Source organism: Dermacentor variabilis, chromosome 1, assembly GCF_050947875.1.
Source record: "Dermacentor variabilis isolate Ectoservices chromosome 1, ASM5094787v1, whole genome shotgun sequence".
Classification (NCBI taxonomy): domain Eukaryota; kingdom Metazoa; phylum Arthropoda; class Arachnida; order Ixodida; family Ixodidae; genus Dermacentor; species Dermacentor variabilis.
The window spans coordinates 151,020,286-151,036,033 of record NC_134568.1 but is presented as its reverse complement, the minus strand read 5'-3'; the positions used below and the strand labels follow the sequence as shown (position 1 = coordinate 151,036,033).

General features: G+C 47.5%; 1 long non-coding RNA gene across 1 annotated transcript; it reads left to right on the top strand.

Annotated features, from left to right (window-relative positions):
* Positions 1-7,587: 7,587 nt before the first annotated feature.
* LOC142572286 (uncharacterized) lies at positions 7,588-9,197 on the top strand. The gene is made up of 2 exons (XR_012826036.1): positions 7,588-7,864; positions 9,070-9,197. It is a non-coding gene; the product is annotated as an uncharacterized LOC142572286 (long non-coding RNA).
* The last annotated feature ends 6,551 nt before the right edge of the window (positions 9,198-15,748 follow it).

Sequence of the window (15,748 nt, the reverse complement as noted above, 5' to 3'; positions counted from 1 at the left end):
GGTAAATATTTTGTATAATACTGAGAGTAAGCCAATAATTTTTCAGTTCTTTAATGTCTCCCTTTTTGTGGACTAGTATAATGTTTGCATTCTTCCAGTTTTCTGGGATCCTTGCAGTCGATAGACACTTCGTATAGAGAGCCGCCACTTTTGTTAGCATTATGTCTCCTCCATCTTTGATTAAATCGACTTTTATTCCATCCTCTCCTGCCGCTTTTTTCCGTTTCATGCCTTGCAAGGCCCTTCTGACCTCATCTCTCTAGTTATAGGAGGAGTTTCTGTATACTATTCATTATTGTTTCGAGTAGAGTACTCCTGAGTTCCCTGGGTACTGTACAGGTCACTATAGAATTCTTCCGCTGCTTTTATTATACCTTCGAGATTGTTGATGATACCACCCTGCTTATCTTTCAGTGCATACATCTTGGTTTGTCCTATGCCAAATTTGCTTCTCACTAGTTTCAGGCTGCGTCCATATTTTACGGCTTCTTCAGTCTTTCTCACGTTATATAGTTTCGATCACTTATTTTCGCTTGGTTGATCAGTTTTGACAATTCTGCGAATTCTATCTTATCTCTTGAATTAGACACTTTCATTCTTTGCCGTTTCTCTATTAGGTCCTTTGTTACTTGGGAGAGCATGCCTACTGGTTGCCTTGGTGCCTCGCCTCCCACTTCAATTGCTGCCTCTAAAGCCAGCCTTGTTACAGTTTCATTCATTAGCTCTATGTCATCATCATCTCTATGTTCTAAGGCTGCATATTTGTTTGAAAGTACCAGTCTGAATTTGTCTGCTTTTACCTTTACTGCTTCTAGGTTGACCTGCTTGTTCTTGACCAATTTTGCTCTTTCTGTCTTCAAATTGAAGTGAATCCTAGCCCTCACTAATCTATGATCACTGCACTTTACCCTACCTATCACTTCTACATCGTTCACTATGCTGGGATCGGCAGAAAGTATGAAATCAATTTTGTTTCACCATTATGGCTTTTCCAGGTCCGCTTTCTGTTGCTACGTTTCCTGAAAAAGGTGTTTATTATTCTCAGCTTATTCCTTTCTGCGAATTCTACCAGCATCGCTCCCCTAGCGTTTCTAAAATCGACGCCGTATTTGCCAATTAATTGCCTGTTCATCCGCCAGCTTTTCCCCCACTTTTACTTTGAAGTCACCCATTATATACTGTATACCGAGTTTGCACTTTTCTCATCGCTAATTAAATATCTTCATAAAGCTGATCTACTTCCTCATCGTCGTGAGTGGATGTTGGAGCGTAGGATTGTACTACCTTTAATCTATACCCAGTGGCGTAGCAACCGGGGAGGCCGGGGGGCCGTGGGCCCCGGGTGCACGGGGCCAATAGGGGGGGGGGGGGGTGTCATATACGTCTGAAGACACCCGAAAATTGTCGATATCCGCGCCTTCCTCGACTACACCCGCGGGGAGGGGGGTGACAGAAGAGCTAAGGGCCCCGGGTGCCAGACAACCTAGCTACGCCACTGTCTATACCTGTTATTAAGTTTGATTACGACTATGCTAGCCTCTCGTTAATGCTGTAGAATTCGTCAATGTTGCCCGCTATGTCCTTATGGATTAGGAATCCTACCCCGTATTGCTTCTCATCAGGGAGACCTCTGTAGCAGAGAGACATGGCCGTTATTTAGCAATGTGTAAGCCTCGCCAGTTCTTCTAATCTCTCTAAGGCCGATACTATCCCAAACAATGTCTGATAGTTCCTCAAAGAGTCCTGCTAAGCTAGCCTCACTTGAAAGGGTTCGGGTGTTAAACGTTGCACGGGTCAGTTTCCATTGGCGGCCTGTCCGGACCCGGAGATTCTTAGCACCCTCTGCTGCGTTACAGGTTTGACCGCCCCGTTGGTCAGGTGCTCCGCAGCTGCTGGGGACTGAGGGCCATTGGGTAATTCAGTGAGTCATGTGGGAGGTGGCCGAATACTGCACCAGGGAGGCCAATTTCTGTTCTGGTGAGGGAGTGTCTTTGTTCAAGCTTAGTGGGCCTTCTTAATTTGGTTGTACCTGGATTAGTATAGCCCCACTCGCTCTCGGCATCTTTCGCCGGTGTCCGGCGTCATTCCAAGCCTGCAGGTGAAGTCCACTGGAGGATGTCAAAAAAGAAAAAAAAGGGGGGGGGGGAATTTTAACTTCCGACTAGCGCAACCGAGCATTCGCTATAGCCCAGTAAGGTAATCCCGCACGCGGCTAGGCTACCTTGTCGCGGAAAAGTACGGCCCGGAGGGCCCTAGATGCCTAAGCGATGCACTGATCGTCATAGGTTGCACGATGTAGAGTCAATTCTCCGTGGTCCTAACCTCTTGTTTCCCAAATCTTACGTCTGCATGCGGTCTTGAACGCGCCTAGGTACAAGATATGTTTTCGCTGAATTTGAACAGCCCTTAACACTTCTGTGTAAAAATAAAAAGGGGAAAAGTACATACAGTAGACTCTTGTTAAGGCGCAACCGGTTAAACTGATTTTTTGGATATGAGTAACAATGTGAATTTTTGGTTTGTTTTCCAAAATTGGCATTTTGGTATTGTATTGGTATTATATTGTACAGAATTCGGTTAAATTATGTCGCCGCCATTGGTGACTGCTACTTGGTTCAGCGTGAGGCACGGATCACAGACTTGGAGGAGGCGACCAGGGGCGTAGCTAGAGCGGGGCAGAGCACACCGGGCAGGTGCCCCTCCCGCTTCGAAAGCCCAGCAATACTTTTGCTAATACGAGAGTTGGTGGTAAGCTGTCAGAAACACAACATGGTGCATATAATCGCGATTCATAATTCATTGTTATGTCGGGGTAGAACAGTAGCCTAGAAACTTTATTGCGGCTTTTGACAAAAGAGCCCCGCTGAGTACTAAAATACACTGGTATGTGAATCTATATTGTAATATGATGTTGTATTTATTATACAAACTATAGTTATTCCTAGAATAAAGTTTTTTTTCCTGTCAAGCTGCTTCATTTCATCAGAAATCTTGCATCAGATCGTATCCTGCATATGGCATCGCAGAAAATAAGTTCCTTTCGCTTGAAAAACCCCCTGGTCCTGCGAAGGCAGATTTCAACATAAGCGAACACACTAAAATTGGTGTAAGAAGATTATTATTAGACACTTTGCCACGACTGCGCATGCATACGTGGAGTTAGCGGGTTCCGCTATTAGTTTACCGGAACGTTCCGTATTTGCGTAACACCATGGCAGAACCGAGGCTGCCCGCTTCGATCCTAATTACGAAGTGATGAATATAACGAATTTCGGTTCCCCCCTTCAAAATAGCCCACTTCGATCCCAATTCAGCTGTGATGCTTGGTCTTCGGTAATTTTTTAAAGAAGCTACGCTAGCTACGCTAGCTACGCAAAATCAGCTTGCACAAGCGATATGGCCGACATAATTTTCGTAACAGAGTCGCCAGACATCATTAACGAAAAAGTTTCAATTAATTTTTTTGGTAAACCCTTATGAAGGCCGCTCCATCGGTCGAAACTATTGAAGTTAAATGCTGGCAATGTTTTGTTTACATTGTAGCGTCGCTTAAGTTTTTTTACGTTTGCAAGATAACCTGAAGAATTTCTCTCTGCTCACACACACACACACACACACACACACACACACACACACACACACACACACACACACACACACACACACACACACACACACATATATATATATATATATATATATATATATATATATATATATATATATATATATATATATATATATATATATATATATATATATATATATACATTTGTCCGTCTTAGAAGAATAATTGGCAACATGATCAGGCGCATCTAGATACTGTACTTCAAAACGGTAAATAAGTTACACAAAGCGGGGAGGGGGAAGGCATAAAAAGCATTTATTTAGCTGAACTTAGTAAAAAAAACTGTTTTCAGGGGATACTCTTGCTTGGTTTCAGCCAGTCCGAGATGGATGTTTGGCAGTTTTGTGCAAATCGGCGAGCAGCCACAAATGATGTCATCTCACCTAATGACCTTAAAAATTCTTATGTGCCTTCGTGCGGCTGGAAGAAGTTCACTATAGGGAGTTCAAGAAGTCACCTGCGGCCTTCTAGGTCATCGGTGCAGGCTTCGAGCTAGCGAAAGTACGACGAGCGTGCTGAGCGCGCGGCAAAGCAGCGCAACCTAGAGGAAAGTCTAGGTAAGTATGGGTGACGTTGAGCGAAGTGGGGGAGGAGAAGGAAGGTAGGCAGAGGTAAAACCCCTTAAACTTCGTAAAGCAGCGTCATGCTTTGAAGAATGCCGCCCCCTCCTCGGGCGCTCTGGTCGAGGCCTATAGCATATATTGAATATCTGGAAGGCAGAGCGCCTTAGCAACCGCGGTTAAACGCAAATGGCTGAAAGGCCGCCGGTGACAATGACTGACCCAGCACCAGCGCCGCAGGCGCGAGTAAGGCTGTCCGACGTACCTTCAGTGGCAAAGTTCTGACTGGTGTTGCAGTAGTCGCGGGCCGCGGTAGTGCTGAACCTAGCGTCACAAGTTGGCGGCTCGATGTAATTATATTTATTCAATCGTGTTTTTCACTTATTGCAACAACGTGTTATTTTTTCGCATTATTGGCGGCGCCTCCAGGAAACCAAAGCGGCAACGGGGACACCAAAGCTAGACCTGTGACTGGTCCGTGGGTTGGGTACGCCGCGTCGCCATTGGCCTAATGACATCACGTGGGTTCTCGCGTCGGCTTCGTTTGTTTACAGTCGCGCTTCAGCGCCATTTTTGCTTGAGAAGCATCTGCGGAGTGGCGAGGAGCACATGTTGGCGCTGTTGCTCTTCTGTGTTGTTTTGGTTTGCGAACGCCTTGAACTTTTGTGGCAAGTGCGACGTCGCTTCACGGCATTTTTTATCACCATAACCTGCTGCGCCTTCGTATGCCAAAATAGTTTCAACAAAGACAAGACGCTCTTCTCGATACCGTCCAGTAAGCGCTACGGGTTAGGAAGAAAGAATGGATTCATAGAATTGGGAGGAGGAACTTCAGACCAACATTCTCCGCACGACTATACGAGGTAGTTGCGAATCTCTCATAGTATAGTCCTACGCGACGTGTATATACTTTGTTTATATAAGTAGCACGGTCGTATTTGGTGCGCTTAATCATATTGTACGCCAACAGGCTTGAATTCGCGGGCACGCGAGGCTGCGTGAGAAAACGTGATTACGAAAGCTTTAGGACTCAGGGCATTCCTTTTGACAAAATTTGAGGCTCTAGTGTGAAAACTCCTCTTCGGAAAGCAACTCTCTGCATTTTGTGGTTACTAACTAGCCTTCTTTAGAGCGAATAGCTTTGTTTGCCTCTTTTGTTCGTGTTCGTTACTGGCGGTCGCCCGGTGGATTTGGGATACAAAGGAAAAGTGTGCGTGCTGTCCCGAAACGGCGTTTGTCGCCGAACGACAGCATCATGTCTTTGAAACGCACGTTGTTAGGAATGGCCTGCCGAGGTTGCAACATGCAAGTTTTCTCAGCCAGCTGCAGCTGCGAGCGTTGCGAGCTTTCCCGAAGAGAACCATGGAAGCCTACCACAATTGCTGCGGTGACTCATTTCGTAGGGACCTCGAGGTGCCGCTTCAACATCCCCTCGGCGCCGTTATGGCTAAACGCGATCGGCGGACCAACTATTGTTACTGAACCCGCCACCGCCGATCTGGTCTGCTGTGAGCAAGGGAGTTCCCGAAGTAATGTATCTGACGGCAACGTCGCACGCGCCTTCCAAGACGCAAGACAATGGAGAACCGGGGGCCTCCTTTGGTCAATGAGAGGCGCCTCCTTTGGTCAAGAAGTAAGCCCCGAGTTCTGCGAAGCCCGTCTGGCCTCGGTGGGGGCAGTGAAAGCTGTGCGTACGTGTGTGTGTAAGCCCTCCCGCTCAAAGGCGGCTCGGCTGCGATGACGTCGAACGTTTTGTCTCACCTAGGGATCTAGGGAACACGAAGTGTTTATAGGCAGCTATTTGTCGCTGCTAGGAGGTGCTCGTCAGCTGTGTGCTCGTAAGCTGTGTCCTGTATGCTCGTCTTGCGTGCTCCATTTGGGAGCCACGCTAGATTGTCGATGTATCTCTTGTTTAAAATGTAAATACTGTAAATAAACCCTGCTCGCCTAGTTCTGTCCCCCCAAGTTCCTCCCTACGACCTCCCAATATTACAACGTGTTAATTCGTGTCAGCTTTAAACTGTGTGCAGGCTAAGATGCAGCGGTGGAGCACTCGCAAAGAAAACGTGCGGTCGCCCGCTTATTCGCTGGCTGGCTCAGTCGTCGTTCCCTTACTCGTTCGTTCAACTGTTAGCTCGTCCGATCACTATGTCTTTGAGACACACGTAATGATACAACAAATGGTGCCTCAATATGAACAACTGCATCACTTCACTTACCGTAATTTCGGCCGCGTCATAGCGCGGCAATTCCTTTGCGCGGTCATCACTTCACTAAAGTCGTATCTCGCAAATGTTATTTCGGAGTGAGCGCAACCGTCCTCAATGCATGCACATTAGTGCTACTCGGTTCGCGACAAGTAAGTCACTTCGTGAACGGACGAGCTAACGCACGATCAAATGTTATTCGTGATGAGTCACTAACCTGAAAAAAATAATGCACGTCCTGAATGAATGAAGCCTGAATGAAACGCTGTTACCGCTTCGTGAACGAATACTAAAAAAAAACAGATTTCGTTTTCTATATACGCAAAATCCCGACTCGATAATCGGCCGCGCGCATTTCTGTCGACTTTGAGGAACGAGAAACATAATAGCACCAGCGCCCACCTCTGAGCCTTTGCGCGTGCTTAGAAGATTGGCAAGCACGCACGTTGGCCCGCGGCACTGAAGCTTGTAATACTTTTTCGCACCTTCAGAACAGCGATAAGGACGGTAAAGACGGCGCGGATAATTTAGGCTACTGAGGGCTTGCTGGAGGTCAGGATGTTGGCATTCGATCGTAAATGTGTTATTTATAACCATTTGCAACAAGGTCTTGCTACACGCACTTGACAAATGTTGCCTACCTAATTGTAGCGCATGCGATGCACTCGGAATCGTTATGGTACAGCGTTAGCGCTCGTTCAGATACTTTAAAAAATAATTATCGGAATAGGAAAAAAATCTGCCGTCACTGAATTTGTGTAACCGTCCGTATAGAAATTCTAGAAATTCTATGCTGAACACGAAGTTACTCGGAGCTAGAAAGCCAACGCGAACGCCTAAAGCGCACCGCCTTGTTATGCGTGCATTCACTCTGCGAAAGGTCGTCTGCTACGCTCGAGCGCTGTAGGCGGCGCCACGGTCGGGGAGGGAGCGTGAAAGAGAGGAGAAATGAGGAGGAATGAAGGCGGAGGAAGAGAGTGTCGTTACTTTACGAAGTTTAAGAGGTTTTAGGCAGAGGGGCCATAGAGAAAGAAATTCAACAAGAGGGGACACTCTTCAAAAACTGGCAACAGGAAACACGTCACGCCTAGTTTCAACAACAACCGTCAGTTGACGCGAGCATCAGAAAAAAAAGAATGTGAAATAAACTTCCAGACAACGTTTTATTTTTTTTATTCTATCCCACTAAAAGTGAAAAAGTTTTGCGTGTAAATGAACTTATACTTTGCAACTTTTTGTTTCGTTGCCTAGCAACAAGCTAGCGGCACGCCAGACGCGCGTGCATACGTCATGCGCCAGACAAGCCGCTGGAGTGAGCGAGGCTGGTTGTACGTACGAAGCTCGCGTGCTCGCCGACCCGTCTGTTTTGGATATAGCCCATGTTTTTGGGCTCCCGGCCTTCTCTATGCTTTTCTTGCGTATCGTCTGCATTTCGACACGGCACCACTGCACTACCGGACTACGGCAAGGTGAGAAATTGTGTTTGACAGTGTGCGGCGCATTTTAAGCACATTTAGGCTTAGTTCGAGTGGCGCAGTTAGCGAAAAACAGCTCCGCCGTCCTGGCGCAGTTAATTTGAGTTAATGCCTCGTCCTGGGAGACGTTTGCGGCGCTTTCTATGAGCGCCAACATTACTGTAACTTATTTCGGTAGTTTTGGAGCACGCTTGCCGCACCCGGCTTATTGACGCAGTAAGCGAAAACCGGCTCGGCCGTGTGACGCATTTGCGCGTGTATACATGCGTGTACTACGTCGTAGCGCCTAAGACAGACAAGTTTTCGCGCATTCTGTGGCCCCCAACATTATTGTAACTAACGTCGTTATATTTGGGGTAATTTAGAAGCACCGTTGCCGCGCCCGGCTTATTGACGCAGTTAGCGAAAAGCAGCTCGGCTGTGTGCCGCAGTTTCGCGTGTACTGAATCTTACTGGTAGAAGTTCGTTACGCATTCTCTGACCCGAAAAGGTATTGTAACTTATTTGGTAACTCTTTAGGATATCTTGAGGCTTGCTCGCCGCGCCTGGGGTTGTGAAGGTGTTAGCAAAAAAGCAAGCCGGCCATAGTGAGTTGGTTTTGCGTGTACTGAATTTTAGTGGGACAAGTTTGTGACGCATTTTATAGCCCTGCAACAACATATACCTTATTTCGGTACTCACGCTTCTCAAAAACGCGACGAGCGATTGCCGAGAGTGATAACACGGGAGTGTTGCATGCGCCGGCAGGACGCGTAAAAGATAACACGGAGGAGCTCAAGAACATGACATTTATGTATTCTGAGCGACTGAAAACAGGCTATGCACCCACGAGTCTGACTTCAGTGCGATTAGAAGGCATTCTGCGAGCGTGTAACATGGTCTGGCTGAGCCTGTGTTGTAGCCACCTTTGTGTACTTGGCGTACCATCGTGTCGACTGAGGCCAAGTTGCTCTGGAAACGCGCAGTCACCCGTGTATTTGTGCACTTGAAGTGCAGGAAATAATGCCCGGGAAGGGAGGGCTGCTTGAAAATTTTGTAGCATTGTTTGGGAGGAGTCTTTGCTGCGAAATATACGTAAAAGTGAATTTATCTGTAATGCCGCTCATTCACCACTTACGCACGTTTCGCCTCTACACGCAGTAACTCCTGTTAGGTCAATATGCCAAAATGATACATGCTTGTAATTTACTTTCTTTCAGCTGATGGCATCCGGTGGAGCATCGTACGGCAACGACTGCTGCTTACCTGGTGCCACAACTTTGGATGAATGCAGAAGCCCGGAACGAGCATTTATATAGAGCAAAATAAATGTTTCATCATTTCAGAAGGCGTCTTTCGTTTTCTTTATGAAATTGCACCTGACAGATTCGGTGCAGTCTTGTAAAGGTCAATCGCAATCATTTCTACTTAATAATGAAACGATTCCACGCCAAGGCCACGCGAGGCTCAGCAGAAGCGAAAAGAAAGAAAAAATGAATGCCGCGCCGAGCAGCGGAGCCGGCGCGGCGTGTACCAAGTGGTGTTCAAAACGCGCGCGCCCAAAACCAAAACCGGAAGGAGTCAACAACAACCGCTTGGTGTGCTACAGTCAATTCGGCCGCTGGGCTCTATGGGAGTGTCCGCTCTTGTTGAAATTTCTTTCTCTATGGAGGGGCGCTGAGTACTTACTCTTCTGGCAGTTGCTACAGGTTTCGTTTGCGATACGGATGTACGGGGTTCGTCTCGCGATAACATCGTCCTCGCGCTCCGTACCCTGTGTGCGCAAGTGAAAGAGTGCGACGGTGAGCCAACGATGGCGGCTCAATTTCGTGTGCACAAAATAGGGGAAGGGAAGCGCGCCGTCTTCCGTCGCGCGCATGGAACCGGCGAGGGAGAGGGATATTTACTACGGCCGCGCGTGGTCGCGTGTAAAGCCCCTTAAACTACAACTACAGTGTACTATTCTAGTACACTGTACTTAAACTTCGTAAAGTAGCGGCACTCTCCTCCTCCGCCTTCACTCCTCGTTTCTCCTCTCTTTCACGCTCCCTCCTCGACCGTGGCGCCGCCTACACTGCTCGAGCGTAGCAACGGCGCCAACGTGCGCTCCTCGCCACTCCGTAGACGCTTCTCGAGCAAAAATGGCGCTGATGCACGGTGCGAGGCTCCACGTGATGCTATTAGACCAATAGCGACGCAGCGTCAGCCTCGGCCAGAGCGCGCGAGGAGCAGGCGGCATTCTTCAAAGCGTGGCACTACTTTACGAAGTTTAAGGAGTTTTAGTCGCGCGGGCTTTATCTTGAACGCGATCTGCTTTGGGGGCACAGTCTAGGTGGGCCCATGGCTCGTAGCTTTGCGCACGCTGTGTTTTCACCGGTCAGTTTGTGTTGAAGCGATGGACAGCCAGAAGGACACTTCGATCGCTGCTGCTGCCGCGATTCCTCACGCCAGCGTTTTGACAACGAGCGTCCGCGGTCATCGATTGTGATGTATTAACGTTCGCCTGTGCGCGCTGGCACCATGCTTGTTAAGTTAGTAAGCGAATGTTCACAAGGGGGCGTTCAGCTTCAGCGGCTGCTGCGTATGGCGTGGCCACGTGAGCCCTGTGTTGAATACGATCTACGATGCGGACAGTCTAGGTGCACCGAGGGCCGATAGCTTCGTATGCGCTGTAGCAACCATACACTTGCGCGTAACCTGCGTTCACGAAGTGAAACGTCACTGTCTCTTTATTTCCTCTTGTTTCCGCCGCTGTCCGCGGGCGATATGCGCCGCAGGCCTCCAGTACGGTGCCTTGATGCGCACGTCTCCGGGCGCGGCGCATCGAGTCATCCTAGCCTCCAGGATCGGTAGCGGTAGCAGCCACACCGAATGTCCATCTTAACTGAAGATTACGTCTGAGGATTAAGCGGATTTTTTTGCCATTGAGTCTATAGAAAAGCAAACATTCCCATGTTGTTCGTTATATTCGAGAATTCGGCTTAACCGACTTTGTCTTAACGAGAGTTCGCTATATATATATATATATATATATATATATATATATATATATATTCTCGTAGCTTTGCGCACGCTGTGTTTTCACCGGTCAGTTTGTGTTGAAGCGATAGACAGCCAGATGGAAACTTCGCTCGCTGCTGCTGCCGCGATTTCTCACGCCAGCGTTTTGACAACGAGCGTTAGACATATATATATATATATATATATATATATATATATATATATATATATATATATATATATATATATATACATATATATATATATATTGTAACGAAGAAGGGTAGCCGCCTGCGCCACAGCACCATCGCCACCGGCATGAGCTCGTGGTTGCTGTCTTTCGCCGGACGCTTGTGACAGCTACCCGGTCGCGCCCGTTGCTAATAAATCTCTTAGCAAGTGGTGGAGGTGCTGGGTTTCGACCACCCTGGAACTTCGGAGTCGCACTCTACCCCCCATCATGCCCGACGAAGAGATTTATTAGCAACGGGCGCGAACGGGTAGCTGTCACAAGCGTCCGGCGAAAGACAGCAACCACGAGCTCATGCCGGTGGCGATGGTGCTGTGGCGCAGGCGGCTACTCTTCTTCGTTACAATATATATATATATATATATATATATATATATATAGATATATATAACGGCAAGGTGGGTGTCGCACCATCAAGTCTTCACAGTGCGTGGATGTCGCTTGCCGATGGCAAAGAGACGATATCATCCACATCATGGCATTGAATGGAGCTGAGTAAAATATCAAAACAAGATGACTGCCAAACAGGTTGTAGGCAGTTCCTTACAAATCGTCGTCTTTTTTGTTACTCAAAACACTTGCTTCGGCATTAAGCCGAATTGCTATGTACCAATATTAGAAATAGGGCGCCATTGCCGCTGATGTGTGTGCATACACAGCGCATGCAGCACAGAAGCAAGGACAGATGATACTGTGAATCTTTAGCGGTCGGGAAGTCTAACGCTTTTTATGGAGGACTGACTTTTGGAGGAGGGAGGAAGACGAGTTGACATTGTATTTGCATGGTCCCAAGTGCAGCAGGTTTCTCACCATAGAGGAAGAAAAAATATAGGAAGGAGCATTACGTCACGCAGCCAACCTTGGCGAGCGAACGCTCCGTGAAGCCACAGCACGTGGTGGCCCAACACGTGACCTCTTTCGCCGAGATCACGGAGCAAAAGTCGAGGTTTGCTGAGACGTTTGGTTTCCAGTAGCTATGCCAGTAGTTTTTATTTGGTGCGCGTTTGTTCGGCTGCACTGCCGTTGCTCTGCCTCAGAGCGGAAGCCATTCGTGCACTTTGACATGTGATTAAGTGTTGGGCCACCAGGCTGGCTTCAATAGCGTTGCAGCATGCTCCCTCCTATCTTTTTCCTTCCTCCATGTTTCTCACCCAGGCACCAATACAGGGTTCAAAAAAATAATAAAGATTTTGCGCTCACCTCTGCACTGTTCTTGCTCAAATTTTGCAGAACGATCGCATTTTGGCGTCGACTTCGTTCACTTGCCACGATTAGTCACCTGTTTTTAAGACAAAAATGAGAAACTGTTTTCGTCTACACTCTTAAGCAAAATTTCCCCCTTTAGGTCGTACACTCTTAAAACGGTTGCACCCTTTGGGGTTTATATTTGTCCAATATAGAGTTTCTCATGTTATAGTGAGAAACTCTGATTTGCCCCATAACAATAATCGTCATCTGCCTTACTTGCGTTTCCTTCTATTTGGATCGGACTGCTGGTACGATCTGTTGGGAACTCGGCGCTGACGCCCGTGGTTGTACCTGGGTCGCAAGCCCCAAGGGTAGCGTTGGCCTGGCGGCCTGGGGTACAACTGCAAGCATCCGAAGGTCCCGGCAAAGCATGAGTCGACTGGTAACAACGAAACAACTTGTTTATTTTAACATCGCAAAGAGTTGGCGGTCAGGTTTGACCGTAGTAGAGAGACGGGAGAGCACTTCACTCAACAGAAGAAATCGGAGCCCTCCTCTGGCGTCCGGGGGCAGCTGTTTTTATACTCTCGCAGTTGAGGGCAAGAAGGAACCCCTCAAAAGACGAGCACGTGAATGTACAATGGGCTAATGGTGACGCACACTGTCGTAGCGATGCCGTAGCACCATGTCGTGGCGCTGCGCACGATCTCGTAGCACCTGGTCGTGGCGCTGCGCAGCACACTGTCGTGGCGCTGCGCAGCACACTGTCGTGGCGCTGCCGGTCGGACACAATGACTGTAACGAGAAGATGGTCCCTGCTTTGGCATCGCCTGTTTCGGGCACAATGACTGGAACGAGATCCCTGCTTTGGCATCGCCTGTTTCGGGCCCAATAACTGGAATGAGATCCCTGCTTTGGCATCGCCTGTTTCGGGCACAATGACTGGAACGAAATCCCTAGGCGGTCGCATCGCCGCAGACGCGCCTGGAAACACCTGGCGATGAGTGTTGCGGTGACGACGATCGGGCCAAAATGTCCGCCGCCCCGCCGCCGTCGCGCCGGCAAAACCACGTGTCGCAGGCGAAACGCAACACTTCCTTGAAAACGCCGTGCCCGCTACTTTCCTGTCGGCAATGCTACGTTATGCTGATAACGCGCATGCCCTTCGTTACTGGGAAGTACCGGGCTCGCAGCGTTAAAGAAGGGAAATACGGACAAGACAGATGACGTTTATTGTTGTGTGGCAAAATACGACTCCAAGGGTGTAAACTTTTCTTACACTCACTCTTAGAAAAATTTACACCCTTTGGGGCGTATCTTGTCCCACAACAATAATCGTCATCTGTCTTGCCCGCGTTTCCTTTCTTGAAACTCGGCGCTCGCTACTTTCCTGTCGAGAACGCTGCGTCACACTGATAACGCGCATGCCGTTCGTGACTGGGAAGTACCGGGCTCGCAGCGTTAAAGGAAACGCGGGCAAGACAGATGACGATTATCGTTGTGGGACAAGATAAGCCCCAAAGGGTGTAATTCTTTCTAAGAGCGTAGACAAAGATACACTCTTTGGAGTGTATCTCCGCCGCACAACGATAATCGTCATGTGCCTCGCTTGCGTTTGCTTTATTGAAAACGCCGCGCCCGTTACTTTCCTCACTCTAAGAACAGTTTACACCCTTTGGCATGCCCCTTCTGCCACACAACGATAATCGTCATCTGCCTTGATGCGTTTCCTTCCTTGAAAACGCCGCGCCCGCTACACTCTAAAAACAGTTTGCACCCTTTGGGGTGTATATTTGTCCCACAACGATAATCTTCATCTGCCTTGCTTGCGTTTCCTTTCTTGAAAACTCGGCGCTCGCTGCTTTCATGTCGAGAATGCCGCGTCACACTGATAACGCGCATGCCGTTCGTGACTGAGAAGTACCGGGCTCGCAGCGTTAAAGAAAGGAAACGCGGGCAAGACAGATGACGATTATCGTTGTGGGACAAATATACACCCCAAAGGGTGCAACTGTTTTTAGAGTGTACTTTCCTGTCGGGAATGCTATCATGCTGGTAACGCGCATGCCGTTCGTGACTGGGAAGTACCGGGCTCGCAGCGTTAAAGAAAGGAAACGCGGGCAAGACAGATGACGATTATTGTTGTGGGACAAATATACACCCCAAAGGGTGCAACTGTTTTTAGAGTGTACTTTCCTGTCGGGAATGCTATCATGCTGATAACGCGCATGCCGTTCGTTACTGGAAAGTACCGGGCTCGCAGCGTTAAAGAAAGGAAACGCATCAAGGCAGATGACGATTATCGTTGTGTGGAAGGGGCACTCCAAAGGGTGTAAACTCTTCTTAAAGTGTACACTCTTATAAAAATTTACACCCTTTGGGGCGTATCTTGTCCCACAACAATAATCGTCATTCGTGCTGCCCGCGTTTCCTTTCTTTATTTATTTATTTATTTATTTAGTACATACTGCAGACCTTTCGGTCGAAGCAGAGGGGCAATAGAACGTATACAAACAAAAGAGAACAAATTAAGAACAAACAAATACAGATTTACACAAATTTTAGTCACACTGTGTCTGTAAACTGTCGTTCCAGTCTGATACTGTTCTGGGAAAAAAAGAAAATTTAAACGTGTTAGTTCGAGCATAATAGGGTGTTAGTGAGTCCGGATGATGCTGTCTTGTTTGCCGTGTTAGTGCAGGCGTTATATAAGTCGATGGTTTAATTTCAAGCCTGTTGTTGAGAAGAAGGGAAAGGAATTCAAGTCTTAGCAGCTTTCGGCGCGATTCAAGAGTAGGTATGGAGTTTTCTGTCATAATTTTAGAGGGAGAGTCCAGTCTTGCGAATTTATTAAATATAAACCTGACTGCCTTTCTTTGTATTTTTTCAAGACGCACGATATTTGATTTAGTGTAAGGATCCCATGATATACATGCATACTCTAACTTTGGTCTAATAAATGTAAAATAACACAGTAATTTCACGTTAGGAGGGGCATTTTTCAGTTTGTGTCTTAGGAAACAGAGTTTGCGGAAAGCAGAAGAACAAATATCATTAATGTGCATGTTCCATGACAATGTGGAAGTCAAAGTAACACCTAAGTATTTGTAATTGTGAGTTTCACGCAGAGCTGAAGAACCTAGCGTATAAGAAAAAGTTAGTGGGCTTTTTTTACGAGTAACACGAAGAAATACGGATTTATCAGCGTTAATAAACATACCCCATTCATTACACCACCTTAATATGTTATTTAAATTCTTTTCGAGGACAGTCTGATCATTCTGACAAGTTATGTCACTGTACAAAATACCATCATCGGCAAACAGTCTAATTTGCACACCAGGAGTTATGGTTTTAACAATGTCATTTATATAAATTAAAAACAGTAAAGGCCCCAAGACACTACCTTGGGGCACCCCTGATGTGACTGGGAGAGTGGCCGAGCTATGTTCACCTATCGT